Genomic DNA, 19,091 nt, shown 5'->3' with positions numbered 1-19,091 from the left:
ATTACTTTTCTCACACAATAGTTGCCACAGAGCATAAAATTACTTGAACGGCAAGTTTAGCAGTTAGAGCTACATCCTCGTAACGCTTTTAATTAGTCATTAGTCATTGGAATGGAAACTTAATAGTTCTTTCACTTGATGAGGCTGATTTTCACTGGAAGAAAAAGCAGCTGTCTCTAACCATGCTGAATTTGAGGCTGTGATGAGCCACGGGTTTGTATCCGGGACATACAGAATGCTTTACCTCAGTCTGCTTGGCAAGAGCCAGTGCTCCAGACTGCACTCTATGGATTGCTCTGTAATCTGTCTGTGGATTGCCTCACAATCTGCAATGAGTCATAACGAGAGGCTCCTTATCATGGTAGTTTTAAGATCAAGTTCAGGAAATTCAACAGGGTTAATAAGAAAGAGGCACTCACCCCCATGCAGTAATAGTGTCAAGTCTATTTAGAGCTCCATCTTATGGGCTGAACTGAATTGTTGTGAAGGGGTGGAGTGTAACACATCGTCACTCTTCAGTGAGGATCTGAGCTCTGCATAGCAACTGAGCAAGTTGCTGGCTGTTGTTTAACTGGCTCGGGTCAAATGCGTGCCAGACAGCACACCTGGCAATGGCAGGAGCTCTCCCGGGCTTTCAGTCCTTGTTTCTGGGCTCATATCAATGAGTTTTACAGATCCCAAGCAGGAGTGATGGAGCGGGGCAGCTACATCAGTCTCCAGGCTGAAGGGGTTGCTGTGTAGCTGTTGCCATGCCAAGCAATCCCCCTGGTCACAGCTCTTGCCTGTGGCAATGGCCACAGCCTCCCTGTTTAGTGTCAGACACCATGGTTGGCTGGTGGGTCCTGGTTTAGTTTCTGGCCCCTGATTCCCCTGCTCGCAGATTCCCCTTCCAGCTGAAGCAAACCCACCTTCCTCCGCTGCTGCCATGGGTATTCTCCCAGTCTGGGCCAGTGCAGGAAGCTTAGGTGGGTAGATAGGGTTTTTTGGCATTAAGTCGCCACCATCTATGTCCCCTCTCACCCCAAGACCTAACAGCAGCCCCTGGCACCACTTCACCACTGTTAGAGCAACTTTTCTTTTTCCTGTTTTTGTGCTTTTGCAGAGATGCAGAAGATGCTTTAGGCTTATTCAAGTCCACCATAGGTCATGAAGGGAAGTAAGACACTGGAAGACTTTGTTCATGTCATGTTGACTGTCTACAGTTGAGTACACAAGACTGAGTTGTAAAAGCGAAATCTTCTTCCATCGCTTTTTTTCTTCCCTCACACAAATATTCACACACCACCAGGCTACTGTTGGCTCCCTGAAATATGATTTTTGTACCTGTACACAATAAACAACTGCAACCCTGTAAAACAAGAGAGATCCTTGTCTCACTCCTACTCCCAGCACCTCAGGAATGCAATGCATTAGGCAGTAGTAGCTCAACAAGTGTCTAGTTAAACAAAATGACCATCAGTCTCTGCAATTGGAGATCATGCAGTTCCCAGCCCGTTTTGCTGAGGAAGGAACCCTGTCTCAGACAATGATATTTGTTTCAGCCTTATTTTGATTTACGGTGCTGCTCTTCACTTTGGTATTTCATGGCGAGCAATGTGTACGTTCTGCAAGACAGTGGATAACAGTGGATAATCCTCTCTTGTTGGATTAGGAATTTTTCACCCAAAATCTGTTTCTATTTCAGTTGCCCAAACCTGATAAGGCTTATGGAATTAATAAGATTATATGACAGAGCACCTGCTTCTGCTCTTCCTACCTAAGTTTTGCTCAACTGGCCGACTTCACCCTAATTTGATGAGATATAGGACTCCTACACTCAGCCCTTCTGCAGGATGCAGGTCAAGAATACCCTCAAGGAAAAACTGTGTGGGCCCTGAACATCTCTACAGATCTGTTTTGTACAGGTAGGCTTTTTCATATCAAGTAGGGAAACAAAAGCATTCAAGTAGTCTTAAAGGAGATAAAGCTCCTGGCTTGGGGAGGATGTGGAGTTGTAGAGGAGGTAGGAGGAAATCCAGTGTGAAACAATCAAATATAAAGCTCCTAGAAAATCAGACCATGTTAGGCCTACAGCTTATAGGAACAACTAGTTCATTATGAATGCTGGATTTTGCAAAATTGGTGTTTAATTTTGGGCAATGTTATTAGTTACAACTATTTTCAATTTTCCCCTTGGGCAGAAAAGCCAAATGGAAGCAAAATATTTTTTTAATTTGGGGTAAATATGCCTAAATTAACAGAAACTCCATTACACATAAATGCTTCTCACATTCTGATTCATGCAACTGATTTTATGGCCATGCTACCTGTCCCATGAGCAATTGTTGCCGCTGAGAATTCCCCACACACTGCGGTTTTATATCTAAGACAATTTAGTTTTGGACCCACTTCAAATAAAAAGTAAACATTTTTAAATAGAATTCCATTCACAAACATTTTATTCCAGGAAAGAAGTTCTGTGCTTTGTCATTTCTACCCAATTAGGATCAAACATGAATCAAAATATTAGAATTTTATATGGAAGAAGAAATCCAATTTTTGAAATAGACTAGCTGTGATTCTATATTTACTTAAAAATCACATTTGTATCAGCCTATTTATGATTTCATAATCTACACCATCCTCTTCAAATGAATCTGTTGATAACAATTAGTGAGTGATGCTATCTTACAAGTAAGGAAATATCAAGATGTGTTTCTCATGCAAATTCACTGGAATATTTGGAAATTCTCGTTGTCTTGAATGCCTTGGGATCGGGTCCCTGGTGTGTTTATCTAGCTTGAAATATTCCCAAGGTTGTGCTGCTCTGAATGAGAATAAAGTAATTCAATTCCAGATATTAGCCTAGAAGAAGAGGAAAAAAATTGAGGTCATAGTGTGGTTATGAATTTTTTGTTCTTTTTTTGCTGCTTTTTCTCAGTGTGGAAGTAGGTAAAGCTTTCATCTCTTCTGGGCAGCAGTTATGAGGATTAGGTAACAGGAAGAATTTCATTTAATCAGTTCAATGAATTTTGCCTCATTAGAAATTCATGCAAGTTGTCAAGTTCTAAGCCCTCCCAAGATTGCCCTGGTTTTTATTTTATTTTTTTTTTTTTTTTTTTTTTTTGAGAAGTGCATAGAGAGGTTTTATCCATGGACTGTTGAGTTCAACTAATTACATTAAGTGCTAATATGATTTCCTTGTTTATGCTGTTTGTACAGGAAGATGATTGTCTAATCCTTTAAGCAGTACATTTAATTTTGGTTTCTATTTCAAGTCTTTAAATTGTGTTAACTACTTCTAGTTCTCAAGGTAAGCATAGTCTCAATCTTAAATGTTTACTTCTGAGTAGCTTCAAGGATGAAGCTGCTCTGGTTTCATTTCAGGGAGGAACATCCTTTCATGCCCACTGGTTCTAAGGTGGAGGGCAGTGGTAGAAGTGGGGAGAGGGAACAAGAACACTCCTTTTCTAAAGCAAGTTCAGGACTTAATCTGCAAAATTGTCTCACAGTGGGTGGCTAAAGTGTTCATTGCTACACTGCAACCATTATCACTAATTATTAGGCTGTCTGTCATTTATGTCTAATCTGATCATCCATCTCTATCTAAGTATTTTAAATCTGCATATGGAAGTAGAATGAAGTTATACTTGGACTAGAAAATCTGTGTACATTAATTACATTTCCTCTCTTTGGAACTTACATTTCTGTTGTATTTCTGAAATAATATTGAAAGGAAAAAAAGAGTCAAAAAAGCCTTGAGAAACAGACAAATAAATGTCCTGCCTAAAATTACATGCAGATGTTATGGCTAGTCTTCTCTGTGTTTTTCTAGTTTTTATTTTAAAAAAAGAATTAAATAAAATTAGGGATTCTGACAACTGTCATATTGAAGACCTGGAGCTTTGATGGGAGTTTTACACCTCTTGCTGTATTTCACCATTGACTCTTATTCCGATTCTGTGCATAGGTTATAAAATTTTGTCCTGCAATATAGTCAAGTGTGACATCCCAAGGTATCAGCACCCAAGAAGCGGTAATGATTCACTCTCTCTGACATTTCCTACAGGCCTTCTCTAGAAAAACTTTCAGACCATGATCCATTATTTCTAGGCAATTCTTGAAAGGTGATCTTAAAAACAAATCCTTATAATTTCTCCAGAAATCTGCCTAGAAGGTGCCCAGAAATCTGAATGTCACCTGGAAAATTTGCAGGAAGAGGCTGTAAAACTCCCCAGCCTGAGATCCACTAGTTTCTACTGTTACCTAAGCATGAGTCTCAAGTGCAGGTGTACCTGACACACATTAGACAAGGTACACATAATGGTAATGGAGACACCTTCACCTGAACCAGCTGAGGATGTACTTTTTAGGACATGCTGCAAGGGTAGAGACATGCAAACAGAGAGATTAGGCTTGAGCTATCAGTTGTGTCTTAGATGAATTAGTTTAAATCACTCTCTTTATTTCCATTTCTACAAAAGAGAAAATGGTGATGCCTCTTCTCTTTCATTTATCTTGAACTCCTATTTAGGTGATAGACTCTTAATATCAAAGACATTCTAGTTTGGACATTAATTCTTTATCTTAGTTACAGCTGGAATCATAGAATATCTCAAGTTAGAAAAGCCCCACAAAGATTATCAAGTCCACGATCCATTGAGCCTATCTAGTACATATTCTTTCTTCATTATGACTACAGGAAACACCCTGCAGGTCATATCCCAGGTGGCTTAAATTAAGCTCTTCAGTCCTCTACAAATTATTAAATTCTCTTGTATTAATTAAAAGAAGATTCAAGTGAATGAATATTATGCAAATTTTTGAAGGAGAGGGAAGAAGTTGCCATGGGATTCTCATCAGAATCTATACTGGGACTTTCACTGTTTAACAAGTAATATGGAAAACTGATTGAGTAACGTGGGGGCACAGTTTGCTGACCATGCAAAATTAGGACTGACAAAACTAAGGCAGCTAAACTGGAGCAGAACACAAGGAGCTGTAGAATATGTCCTGATAACAATAACAAAACATCCAGTGAAAGCCAACAGAAAATAATGCAGCTAGGGGAAAATGTATTATTTGGTGATTGGCCCAGCAGGAAACTTCTGACAAATTACCTTGGCTATTGCAAATCTGAGTGCCTTAAGCCTGTTCCCAGCTCAACACATACACCTCCTCATTTCTGTCAGTCTAAAGAACCCCTCTTTTCTTGTTTAATGATAGAGGGTTTGTGACTTTTTTTTTACCCTCCAAGTATTCCACAGACCTGGGTCAGGGTACAGAAAGAAGAATAATTAAGGTGGCAAAACCAGCAGGAGGTAATTTCTAGTAGGGGGGAATCAAAGAGCCTATAAGGGGGTCATGCAGGGAGAAACAAGACAGATTTGCTGAGGTGAAAATTGTTCATAATTCAGCAAAAAAGACTGTGGAGTCTGTGTGGACCTTTCCCTAAACTAAAGAGAAACCCCTATCAAGCCACTGTGTGCAGCTATGGTGCATCATCATCCTGACTCCTGAGAGGAGCTCTTCTCATTCTGTGCCAAAAAGGGGCCCATTGAGATGGGCACCAAACAGAATGACAGCTTAATCAGGAAAGTTAGAATGGCAGCTGTGCAAGGAGACAGGAAAGAGACTGAAAATTCTTGGCTTCCAAGACAGATGACAGGGACCATGAGTATAGAGTCAATTCTCAGAAATCACAGATTATGTAAAGAGAGTGAAAAAGAGATGATGAGTTGCTGCTTTCTGCAGTCTAGGAGCAGAAGACACAGAGTATTATTATAGGGTGTCAGAGCATATAAAACTCGGAAGAGAAAAACCAATTCCCAGTAAGACATAACTAAATTGTGGACCTTGTTGACACAGTGTTTTATAGATGTTTAAAAGTATTGATGGATTAAAATAGAAGTTATAGACTTCCTGGTACCTGTTAAATTCTTTAATGGGGATGTAACCTGTATTTCAGTGTTTTCAGAAAAGAGAGGACTATAACACAAATATTTTCAAAAACATCCAGCATCATCTGGATCAATAAATATCCTCAGTTCTGTCAGTCCAAAACCCGCCCATATTTTCTTAGTTTTGTTTTTTTTTTTTTTAACTTCCATGTTAACCTGATCATTTCCATTACAGTGATGGACAAAAGAAAACAGAGTCAACAGAAACATGCTCATCAGAGAGCACCAGGCTGCCTGAGGTCAGGCCCAAACTTTCCAGGTAGATTACAGAGCAGATAAAGGAGGCCTCTGGCTCATTCTTGCTAGTGATAGCTCACCAGAAGGGGAGAGATGACTTTCAAACTCCTGCCTCTGCCTCTGCTAATCAGGTTATAAAATCAGAATTTTGATGAGCCACAGTTTGTTGCAAAGGCAACACAGGCAATTTACATCTTTGTGTACTCTAAAGGACACAGTGTAACACAGCTGAAATGCTCCAGTATTAAAAGGCAGAGTAAGTGATGCAGGAGGCTGCCTGGGTGCTTTACAGGTGCAATATGTCTTATCAAGGACACTACCTTTAGCCTAACTTTTACCTTTATTTCCAAACAGTTTTGGACATGGAATTGAAAAATAATATCTTAATCTCTTCTTGAAGCTCAGACCAAACAGTTTAGTTGGACTTTATAACACTTTTATATTTCATATTCTTTTTAAATGGGAAAAAAAGCCTCATTTACAGTCAAGTATTGTCTTGTAAACTGTTGATAAGACTTTTCACTTTGGTATTTAAATTACCAAAAATTTCTTGCATTTGTATGTAAATCATAAATTTGTAGCTGAAATATAAGGTGCCTAGTTTGTAAATTCAGGTCAATAACTACTTAAATTCAAGTTGTACTTTAAGCTGATTGCTTTCTCTTTACTACCTGCATCAGTAGTGTGGGTATTGATGCAGAAAGGAAATTCCTTAGAATTGCTTGAGCAATTGTTGTGATTTTTTTCATTATTAAAATTATCTCCAAAGAAATTTTCATTATCAACAATCTCGGAAGACATTTTCTTTCACATAAAGATTGGGTTTGGGATGAAGGGAAGGAGAGGAATTGTTGTGAGGGTTTTGATGGAAACTGGAAAAGCTTTAGCTAAAATTTGATTTATTAGAAAAGCAATAATCTATTTTTTTAAAAGACATTTTCTTCAAAATCATTATGCTTTTATTGATCTGCTTCCATGGTTACATACCGTATTTCAATCCAGGGAAAAGGACTCTATAACACATCATTACTTCAGGCATATGATATCTCTTTTGAACACAGGAATAGATTGATAAGGTTATCTCCCCACATTCCAGTGATTAACAAAGCTTTTGGCAACCCTTCCTCAATATTTGAAGGACAAAATAAATAAATAAAATAAAAATTAAGAGGCAGGCAGAATGAATATCTGGATTGAAGTTTGCTGATGAAAAGACTTGTACTTCATTTGAACACATTTTCCTTGCAGACCTGTCCCTAAGACAGCAGTGCTGTCTTAGTGTAAATTTAGAAGGTTATAATTTTCAAGGTAAATTAGACTGGATATGCACTCTAAATTTTAGGATTTTGCACATGTGCTTGCATAAAATATATTATACATGTCACCTTGAAAAAGCTGTAGAACTGTAAGAGTCAAGTAGCTATCTGTACAGATGAATTTAAAAAAAATTGTCTGATCATAAAAAATTGTTGGTTTCGCAACAGGATGCACCAAAATTAAGAGCCGTTTTACCTTTATTTGCAGGAGCATTGCTGTGATTTCAGAGGGACTCATTCCCTCAGCTGGTAAGTACTACATATATGTTCTGATTATGGTCTCGTGTTCAGGGTAAAATGTTGCCCTGAACTAGGCACGCCAATGTCCTTAGGTTAAAAGGGGTCCTATGATCTATGTAATCACAGCCCCCACGTCAGAATCAAGCTGACTGTGGTTTAGCTGCCCACAGACAGCAGCTTTTTTCAACACCAGGAATAATTTCTCTTCTGCAGAAGTCAAAAGGATAAATATACTCTTGTCAGACTTGGTATCTCTCTGAAAGCCCAATTATTTTCAAACGCCTGTGAATGCTGGTGGATGCTGGCCCGGCAGAGATGTCCATAGGGATGTGCACTCCACAGCTGTGGCAAGAATCAGATCTCTGGTCTTGGTCCTCAGGAGCCAGGAAACCTTCATGGTCCCACTGAGTAAGGACACAGGAATGCACTTTTCTCCTGGGAAGTGGCAAGATCTAAAGTTTTCCCTCAAAGAAGTGACTGCTAAAAGCAGTGTTAACCTTAAAAGAAGTTTAGCTTGTCCTGTCAGGGCTCTGGTCTCTGTAAACTGCTCAGTCCTGGGAAGCCCAGGACTGAACTCAGCAGATTAGTGCTTCCCTCACTGCAGAGATCATGGCAGTGCCATGATCCTCTGTCAGGGAGCAGCAACTGTATGAAATGGGGATCAGCCAGCACAAATTCCCACTCAGACCTGGGATGGGCAGGAAGCATAGATGTAATTTTTTTCACAAAGCTATTCAGGCAGCCTCTGGCCTCAGTCCTAGGGCTGAGCAGCTGCCTGCCTCATCCTTATAAATCTGGATGACGACAGTCCTGGACAAAGCTAAGATTCAGGTAATCAGGAGTTCCAAATTCCCCAGATACTCTCGCAATTGCAATCAAAGGTACCAACTAAACAGTGCTGGAGCCTCAAATCCTCTTTCTACCCACTGAGCCATGTCTAGACACCACTGCTACTAGCTTCTACTTGACACAGTATATTCAAGACCAGTTTTACTGAAGCCTTCTCAAAACATTCGTTTCCTGGAGGAGGATTAAAAGCCACACAGACTTTCAAAGGACCTTGTGGAAAACACTGTATTAAAAATATTACTATTCAAAGTAGGCAACAGTCTCTATCCTAGAAGTGTAAATAAAGATGGGAATACACATGTATATCCATATACCCACACACATATATGGGTCTATACACACATAAATGGATACACAGGCACCATGCACAGAGGTATACACATGACTTTTGCTTGATACTTGAGAAACTGGTGAACCACAACTAATCCAAATCTGCAGAGATAGGCAAGGAACTGCACCTTTCTCCTGGGTCAATGAACCATGAAATGGTTCAGAGAGGTCACTCCCCCAGGGCAGTCTCTCTCCCCTGATGCAAGATGGGCTGCAGTTCCAAGGGAGACCTCACCATACATTGTCCAGGCTGCCTCCCTACTCCTTTGGGAATAGCCATTCCACACAGTAGCTGAACAACCTTTTGTGCATCCTGGCATTTCTTTTCTTTTTTTCTGATCACCACAGGGAATACTACATTAAATCAGCATCAGCTGTAGAGTTTCATGTTCTGGCACATCCTGGTGTGCCAATAGTTGCAGTCTGAGACCCATACATCAGCATGTCTTTCAGAATAGCTAAATCATTCCTGACAAGTAGATGCCTGCAGTAGTAGTAGATGAAAAACAGATGAAAAATGGGCTAGCTTGACATAAACAGGCTTTTGGAGAAGGAACTTACTGGCTGGCTTGCAGAATTCTCTCTTGGTTGAGGATTCTCTGGTTCAGTGTATTAGTGCTGAGTTCTCCTCTCATCACCCTAGTGGTTTTTCTCTTGCAACTTTATTCATTTTCCCTACTCTCTCTTTTCTTCTTCGCCTTCCTGCCATCTCCAGTTTCTAGTATCAGAATGTCTGAGAGCTAAAATTCAGTTTTTTTCTTCTGTCTATCAAGTCTTCAGGAGACTGAGACCTGGCCAGCTGGAATATTTTCAAAATACACCAGTATCAACAAACCTTAACCAAATGTATTCCTCCCTGGCTGTGCTGCAACTAACTTCCCTCCCCTGTTCTGTGTGATTTTCATGAAAGTCATCAGCAAGAGCTATTTGAAAAGGTCATTTTCCACCTGGAATGAGGCAAAAATTAGTTGAGAGGAGAGAGGCAAAGTAGCGTTCCATGAATGCAAACTTCCCCTTCTGTCTGAAAATAACACCACCAGCCACAAACATACATACTAGAAACTGCACCATTTCCCTCCTCTTGTAAAGGCATCACATAATATTTGTTGATTTGCTCTGAAATCAAATAAAACTTCATGTATTCTTCTGAGCTCAAGGGGGAAAAAAGCCCCAACAAACCAAAACAAATTCACCAGCAAAGTCTGACATGGAGTGAGCTTGAATTCTTTGTTCTGTGGTTGCTCTGACTTTAGAATTTCCACAGGAAATGTCATTATCACACATTGCCCTTTGACAAACGTTGTGGGAGCTGAATCCACAGGGAAAAATGTCCCTTTTAGGAAGGGTAGTGCCCAGTTTCATTATTTCCACACCTGCAGAGAACAGTTACAATTTTCTCTGTAGTGCCTTTTTTATGATACAGATGACAAGAAAGAACACTGATTTTGAGTGGTGCTTGCAGGCAGCCAATACTAGTGGATGAAGCCTTTGAAAATCAGGTTTCCTGCTTGTAGCACTGAGCTACAGTCTTTGGGGAAATTAATGGCCTTTCTACACTCAAATCAGAGAAAAACAGGGGTCCACTTCTGCCCACTGCAAAGTAAAAAGAGAGTAAAATAAAACCCAGTCCACAAAAACATGATTTTTGTATAAAAGCAGACTCAGAAGAGGAAGAGCTGTCCTATGGTTTGAGTAGAAGCCTGATTTTGTGGGACAAGCACTAGCTCTACTAAGTGACTCATGGTCTTAAGAGACTGGGAATGTCCTGGTCATGATGCTTCAGGGACATTCACATCACCAAATTATGGTACTCTTGATTTAGTCCCGTGTGCTCTTCCCTGAAATGTTCACCATGCACAGGGGTTTGATCACCTTTTTCAAAGACAGTACCCAAAGTACCCTGTGGTTCTCAGTCTACTTGCTGCTGGAAAAGGAAAGGCAGCCGATGTGTTTTGGTCGGGCAGGAAAAATGAAATGCTTTCAGGACATATAAGAGGGAACAGCTGGTGGTGTCCATGGGAAGAGAATGGTGCTCTCTATTCCACTGAGGTAGTTTTCATCAGGAAATGTCAACATGGCTGTGCAGAGTGAAAAAGAAAGTAAAAAAGAAAGTCAGAAAGATGTCAGACTGTCAAAATGGGGCAGGTCTTGGAGCACAGTAGCCCTAGCAAGGCCCCAGAAGCCATGGCTTGGATGTGTTACTCCTGTCTGTCTGTCTGTCTCAAAAGGGTCCTATGAAAACAGATGCATTTTAAGGGTGCTGAGGTCCACTCCCAAAGGACATATATATATTTATGCACATACACACACACATACAGTTTGTCTCTTTGTTTGAAAGGAGAGTGCAATTCTCCAGAGTGTTGCATTTTTTCAAGAGCTCTTTCTAAGCAGTAAGGGAGAAGAGGCTGTTGCTGCATGATAAGGAAGTTTCTGAGTGATAATTTAAAGATAATCTTTTAAGATTTGGAGCAACCTCATTATGCACACTTCTAAGTGACTTAGATACAAGTTTTAATTATTTCTATCTCTATCTTGCAGTTTCCCCAAGAAGCCTTTTAAAAAAAGCACACAGCTCATAGCTGAACTGGGGCCCTGCAATTCATAAACTGTACTTTAACTTTGGTTGACTGGAAATAGGTCTAATCCAATTGCATTCCAGCCTTCACTGGAATAATAATACTGAACAAATAACCCCACAGCCAGTAGGACATTGCTTTTCCTGCCAATCTCAATTTTAACTTGATTGTTTCTTAATGCCATAGGCGATGTCAGGGTGACTCAGGACAATATGTTGTTGAGGAAGAATAGTCTGAAATATTACTCTTAATCCCATTTTATAGGTGCCTGTAAATGTTAGTGGTAAACCATAGCCAGATACCTGTGGGGAGATTTAATAACAGGGCATTATAGCCAGAGGACAAAAAAATGGCAGCCGAGACCTTCCTTTTTCTGCTCCTCCGAGGATTTCTCACTTGTAGGAGTGAAATATATCGTACGAGGTGATAAAGTTTAGTTTAACACCAAAAACCTCTAACAATCCTTTTCCCTCTCAGGGTAAGCAGTTGTGAACTCAGCTGTGAAAGAATCTCAGTGAGACAGCACATTTCACTTGTTGAATCACAGAAGGAAAGAAGGGAAAAAAAGCCCCACAGTCTACTTTTATATTACACTGGCAAAAAAAAAGGAAAACTTTGTCAACTGCTCTTATTCCCTGGACTAGAGAGCAACCTCTGGATAACAGCACTGATACTTAGCTCAATACTTTCTAGGGTTGTATTTAACTTTTTAATGCGTGGCACCACTTTGGTGAACAGTCATACTTGATTTTTGAATGCATGCGTATTCTCCTTGTGTTGTTTCCATCTGACAAACTCAATTGTTTTTGTCATTCTTAGTCTCTAAACACATATGTTTATATATATATATTTAATATATTTTGTATTCTTGATTTCCATCCCAACATTAAGATTGTAGCTGATGAATCTTTCTGTAGGATAACCTGGCCATCTGTGTTAACAGTGCTTTCCATCTTCATTTCATCAGCTTATTGGCCTAAGAAGCAGGAGTGTGTTAATACAAGGCTATTATGGAAAATATTAGGTACAATCAATTCCAAAATGTGACCTTTATGAACTATATTAGTTACATTTTTCAAGCTTCATATAACTCCTTTCAACACTGCTTGCTATCATCTTCTTTTTTTATTCCTTATTTTATAAGTTATTACTCCTCCACTATAACTACGTTCTGATCCTCCAATTTACTTTTCCTTTTCTATCTTTTCCCCCAGATTTTTAACCTATAAAATGCTTTTTTTAAAGTCAAGAAAATCTACCTTTCCTGTAAGGGAAATTACCTTATCAAATGCAGTTATTTTGTGATCTACCTCTGGAAAATCCTTATTTCACTTGATCCCATTTTTCAGCTACTTTGACATCTGGAGTTAGTCTTTCTATCAAAGTGTTTTAAACATTTGAAGGCTACAAAGGACTAAAAAAATGGACCTGCATCATCATTTTTCACTTCTTAAATATGTGCTATTTCACTGCTTAAAAATGTGGTATTTGTTCTTCAGTCTTGCACTACCACCTCCTAACACAACAGTCTAATGAAAATAACTTTCTATACATTAAAATTTGTTGGAAAAACTATTCTCATTCATGGTCACTCCCATGAGAAATGATATAGTGATTTTTCCCCATTTCGAAGCCCTTTATATGACACTTATCCCAAGAAAACATGATCAGACATACTAACAGGAGAAATTTTGCATCAAAATGACCAAATTTTCATATTTTGTTTTTAACTGATGGATTAGACAGTTGAAATAAATCTTCTTAAAAATAATAGAGAGCTTGAGGTTTTATTGAATTAATCTGAGAAAAGGAGCAAGTATGATGTGCGCTATGCAATGTCTTTCAACCTCATTGCCTGCCTATTAGGCTGCAAGAAAAGAATATTTAAGTGTCTGTTTATTAACTGATTGTCAAAGAAATCTGATTATTTCCGGCATATAGCTTTGCACAAGAAAGAGTAAGATGAACTGAAGAGGAACAAAATGATTGATTCATTTCCTTTGGGGGAGGGGAGGGTGTAAAATAAAATAATGAAACATAAATGTGTCAGATCCATTTATACAGGATTGATATTTAATTTAGCTCCCTTTGAAGTTGAAATTAAATTTCTTAAGAGGTATTATTAAAAGGGAGATGGAATGTAACCTTCCATCAAGCTACCATTATTTTAATACCTCTTTAAAAAAATGAACTTTTTTTCCTGAAGTGTGCTGATAAATTGATTTATGCAGTTCTAAGCAGTAATTATGAAATGTGCTTATCTAGACACCTTCTGTTTCTATTGATCCTACATGTTATTCTGATGAAAAGCTCATAATTCATAGCATTCTCGATGTTTAGAATTGTTGGAATTATTTATAACTTGCAGTCCAAGGGTGCTGCTAGTGAAATGGGGTTTGAAGCTGATTTGCAATGCACCAAATTGTCTGTTTTCAGGCCTTGAGCACAGATAGTTACAGCACTCTGCTTTGCAACCCACAAATGGAGAGTGCAGCACCACTGTGGAAGAAAAAAGACCAGTGGAGGGTAAGGAAGTGACAGTCTTTCTAGGAGTTTCAGAAGAGGAAAATGGCTAAAGCAGGAGATTAAGAAATCTGTAGAACTGCTGCAATAGGCAAAACAAGTGCTTTGATGGGTGCTGGGAAAAGAAATGATTGAATCTACCCTAATGTTCTTCTGCTAGTGGCAGTTACTTCCTTCAACAACCTGTGATATTTGTGTTATTTTCTTCAGAGATTTCCTATGAGCTAAACTGAAGAGGTATCCACACTGTAACACTAAACCATCTGTTGAAGTTGTAACTGCTACTACTACTAGAAACTGCTGGGGGGAAAATAATAGCCTTTCCTTCTCAGAGCAGCGAGGACTGAACCAAAGGCTTCCAGTCCTTATCACAAGATTTGCTCCAAAAATACCCCCTCATGAAGTCATTATAGGGGAAGATGTCATGTGCCAGACATGAGAGCCCTTCCTACTGCTCTGCTGTGAGCTGAAACCCACACAGGAGCCTGTGAAGAGGGAGAAGCTTCCCCTGTGTGGCTTTGCTGGGAGGGAGGACTGTGAGGACAGGGGAGGGAAAACAAGGCAAGAAATGAGAGGACAGGAAATTTAGTGAACAGGTGATACTGCTCTGGAGGTGTGTGAAACAGGGGTGAAGTGTTGCAGCATTTTGCTGTTTCTTGTGGTGCTGCTGGGATTTGACTGTCCCTGCCCATGCTTTTAATGGGGATAAACACCAGTATTTATGGCCCTGCCCTGCCAGCTCTGACTTCAGGAACTACCTGGCTTTTCTTTATACTTTAACCCCATCAGGGACAAACCAAACTAGAGAATTTTTGGGCACCTTCTCTATCTCCAGGAAATTCATGTGCTATGTAAATTAAAAGAGAGGGTGGCATTTATGCTAAACCAGGTAGTAGTGACAGCAGATTTTGTCCAGGGGAGGAACATTCTGAGAGACACAGTGGTGGCAACACAACCTGACAGCCATCAGAGTCATTATCATTTATCAGCATGGTACCAGCCAGTAGCTTCAAAGACATCTCAAAAGTCTCTTTAATGGCACATTTCTATCCCATAGCAGAAAGAAAGCTGATCTATATTATGGAGATATTACTTGGAAGTTTCTGGTCCACATCTAAACACAGTGATGCACAAAACAAGATTTTTATATTCCTGTCATTATTACCCCTTCGAATGCTACTTTGGATTAGGATGAGGACATTTTTCCTCATCCAGACAGGCCTCTCAAATGCCTTTGATAGGCCTTCTATAAATATGCAACTTGGTGTTACCCAGAATAAAATTATGGTCTGCCACAGGCTCTGTGAGACAACATTACAGGCCACAGATGACCTAGAGGCTGTAAATCATACATCTCTCAATTAGGTAGAACAAAAAAGGGCATATCCTTGGAGCTGTCAGAAACACATGATGTCACAGTGAGCTACAGTGCTCTGAAACCAAACACAGAGTGAGGATATTCTAAAACAATTCCATAAAGAAGTGCACAAAGTGCACAATTAATTATAAATAACAGAGCCATGGAATTTCTTTCAAAATACAATAGAACTTCTTAAACTGAAGCTAATTGACATCCCTTTTGGCACTGATCTTCACATTTGAAGATTACACTAGATCTTAATAAAAGTAGGAAATTGCAACTGCTCAGCAAAAAGAAAAAGAAGTTAACCCACCAATAGCCACACACTCCATCCAAACAGCTGTTGGGCATGGAATTTACAACACGAATTTAAATTCTAAGGTTGTCAAAATTACCTTTATTTAAATTCAATTTGTGCTTTGTTTGGTTTTTTGTTAGCTTGGTTTTTAAAGTACTGACCATCAGCATCAGAATTTTCCTTAGATGTGACTACATAGCTGAAATTTCATTTAGGAAAAAGTTTGGAACAAAAGGGATTTTTTTTTGTCTCATAATGACTTCTTATTTCTAACAGTATTGTCAGAAAACAGGCATTCAAATAAAGACAACAAAAGAAACAAAATATATTCAAACAGTTCTAATGGCTTAAGCTGAGACTGCTTTTCATTATCAATCTCCTGGGGCTTTCAGAATCATTTTATAGAATTGTTCAAGAATACACTGAAAATTGTTTTGTGAAGTGACCAGCTGTTTCTAATCCTGTGTTTGACCCGCCTGTGTTGCCAGCCTCAAACAAACCTACTCTTACCTGATGCTAGTCCCAAAACAATAAACTCAACCACTCTCAGGGCGTTGGATGGGCAAGAAACAGTGACAATGTTTATGAAGTCAATTATGTTAGTAACTGATTGAATTAGGATTAATTTACTTTTTCAAAATCACTATTTTTTCCCCCATCCTTCTTTCTTTTCCAAAGACACCATAATAGGAATCTTTGGAAATTGTTGATCAACTTAAAGGAAGCTTGGTTCCCTCAACAACTTAAACAGAAACATCTCTCAACTTCAAGTAAAGCTTTTTCTCATCTTCTTTCAGAGCTTCTGACTCATTTTATCTCCAGAGACAACTTTTCTACTTTTTCCATTCCTGGTCCAATGTTTGCAAATTCCTGGGAAATGAAATGGACAGTGAGCTCCTCTCTGACATTGATCCAGCCAGCTGAGCTACCAGCTGCCCTTGCTCTCGTGAGTGGTATTTTTTGGGGTGTGAGAAGAGGGAGGGACATTTGTGAGCAACATAATTCTACAGAAGCTCACCCAGGAGCATGGCAATTGGAAGATTCATTCTGATAGCAAGGAAGCAAATTAAAGGGTGAGCACTGTAGTCTGAGCCAGAGTCTGGGAAAGTTAATGAGAACTGCTCTTCCATTGCCTACTGGCTCCTGCATTTTGAATAAGCTCATTAATGATCTTCAGTTGATGTTGGCTGAATGGTAAAATAAAATATCCACTGAGCTTTAGAGCCAAACTGCAAGGAACTAATTATTTTAGTGTATTCTGTACCTGGTGTGTCATGGGAAATCAGCAAAAAAGGAAAGGAAATCCCTAACTTAGTGAAGCGCAGAAAACCTCTCTCACAAGGACAGCCATAAACAGGCTTGAAATTGAGGATCTGTGGTCAGTGTGGCCCTACAAGCTTTGTCATAACACTCCAGGAAGTGTTTCCTAAGACGCCATCTAAGAGGGAAACTTCTCATATAGCTTAGAAAGTTTTCTTTAGAGCTCAGCCCTCAGGACAATTATATCCCAGAGCACCTCAGGGGGCTGCTGCCAATAGAGGCTTGATTTGCTGTCCATCATCAGCTTTCTGTATTTTCTTGGAAACTGTACCTTTAGGCTGGTTCATTATTTTACAATATACCCTGAGGTGACATATATCTATTTGGGTAGCAACGAGGAAAGGATATTGTGTCTGAGGAAATTTGGTACAGAGTTTTGGTAAAGCATCAGAAACTGAGTTTTGGGATAAATTGCTTGCATTTCAGGTGCAGAATCAGATTGGGTTTAGAACATTCTTTTTATTTAATTAATTTTTCCAAGGAGAATGTCCAGGTTTTAGAGATCTATTTCAATTTGTCTGGCCACTGGATAACCACCAACACAATTATATATATAAATATAAGGACATGTCCACCTTATTTCCAAGGACAGTCTACCTGGTAAAAAGAAATGGACTTAAACAGCAGTACAAACACCATGACGTGTTTGGAGGCTGGTTTCTCAAACCAGTTGTTTTTGCTCTTTCCAAATCTCTATAATCTCTATAATTGGCAGAAATACAGACAATCCATCTATGTGTAACATAGCACATATGCAATATGTGCTTGACTTGCTAAACATGTTTGACTCACACTTCATTAAAATATGTGTGTGTAACATTGAAGGAACCCTATGTTCTATAGGCCATATTTACATGATTTACATTAATTTTACTCAACCATATTGTATTATTATTAAAAGGTTGTGGGCTTTTTCTGTTGGTTGGCTGGTTTTTTGTTGTTTTGTAAAGGGTTTACAGCAAAAATCTTACAGCATTTAAGCTAAATTTGCAGTAATCTCTCAAGAAGAAAAAAAAATTGTCTGAAAAACACAAGCATTCATATGGACTTTGAAAGTACCCTTAGTCTAGTCAGGGAGAAAAAGTTGGACCATTTCACCAGGAGAGATGTTAGATTCAGAACAAAAGTTCTTAGATGATGTTATTGGCTGAATAGAAGATTAAATTAATAGTACCTGATTGAGATATTTGTCGAGCCATGAGATTGTCCAGTAAACCAGAAAGAAAGGCGGAGGTTACAAATTATTCATTAAAATTTTTTTCGTCTCTATAGTAATCATACTTGGTGTTATCTTGACACACAGTGCCCTTTGTGACAAGGAAGATTGGTACTAAATCCAGCCCCACAGTGAGTTTATCCAGCACCCAAAAATATTTTACAGTATCCCCTTATTTATTAAGGGAAGGGTCTTTGTCTTTCTCAGCATGCTGAATGCACCATGGTTACTTCACTCCTCCTGCATGGTAATGTTAAACAGCATCTAGCCAGGAGAAGGTCAATGCAAAGAGATCATTCCAGAAACACTCACTCTCTTCCCTGACCTGAAATCAGTGCACCTTCCTGCAGATGTCATCACCAAATGTCAGCTGGTGCAGGCTGAGGCAGCACGCTCTGATTTCCTTATTATCCACTTGCTGAAACACTTCATTATTCAACCACTTAAAAAATTGCCCCTTGTCACACTCCTGATGGTGTGAATGCACTGTGAATGAGCAGAATTGAGTAATTTAGGCCCAGAGACATTTCTTAAAGCCTTCTAGCTGACTCTTAGCAAATTTGCCTGTATAAAGCCCACTGCAGAACTTCTCCTAAATACTTTTTTTTTCTTTTTTTAATTTACATTAAAATCTTGGCATTGATAACTGAAGTATAATTTATCTCAACAAGGCAGATTGGTTAAAGTATATTCATTCTGAGACATGAATCCAAGTCTGGAGGAATGCAAGGAAACATTGAAATTGGAAAAACCACCCATGTATCTGTACACATGGGAATTTCCCAGGAAACTGGTCTTTCTCCATAGATCCCACTCTCTTTAAACAGCAAGGCCAATTTGCATCATGTGAGCACCTCCCCCTTCTATTCTGTTCAGGATTTTCCTTC

This window comes from Coloeus monedula (genome assembly GCF_965178545.1).
Source record: "Coloeus monedula genome assembly, chromosome: 8".
NCBI lineage: Eukaryota > Metazoa > Chordata > Aves > Passeriformes > Corvidae > Coloeus > Coloeus monedula.
This window is presented reverse-complemented; position numbering follows the sequence as displayed.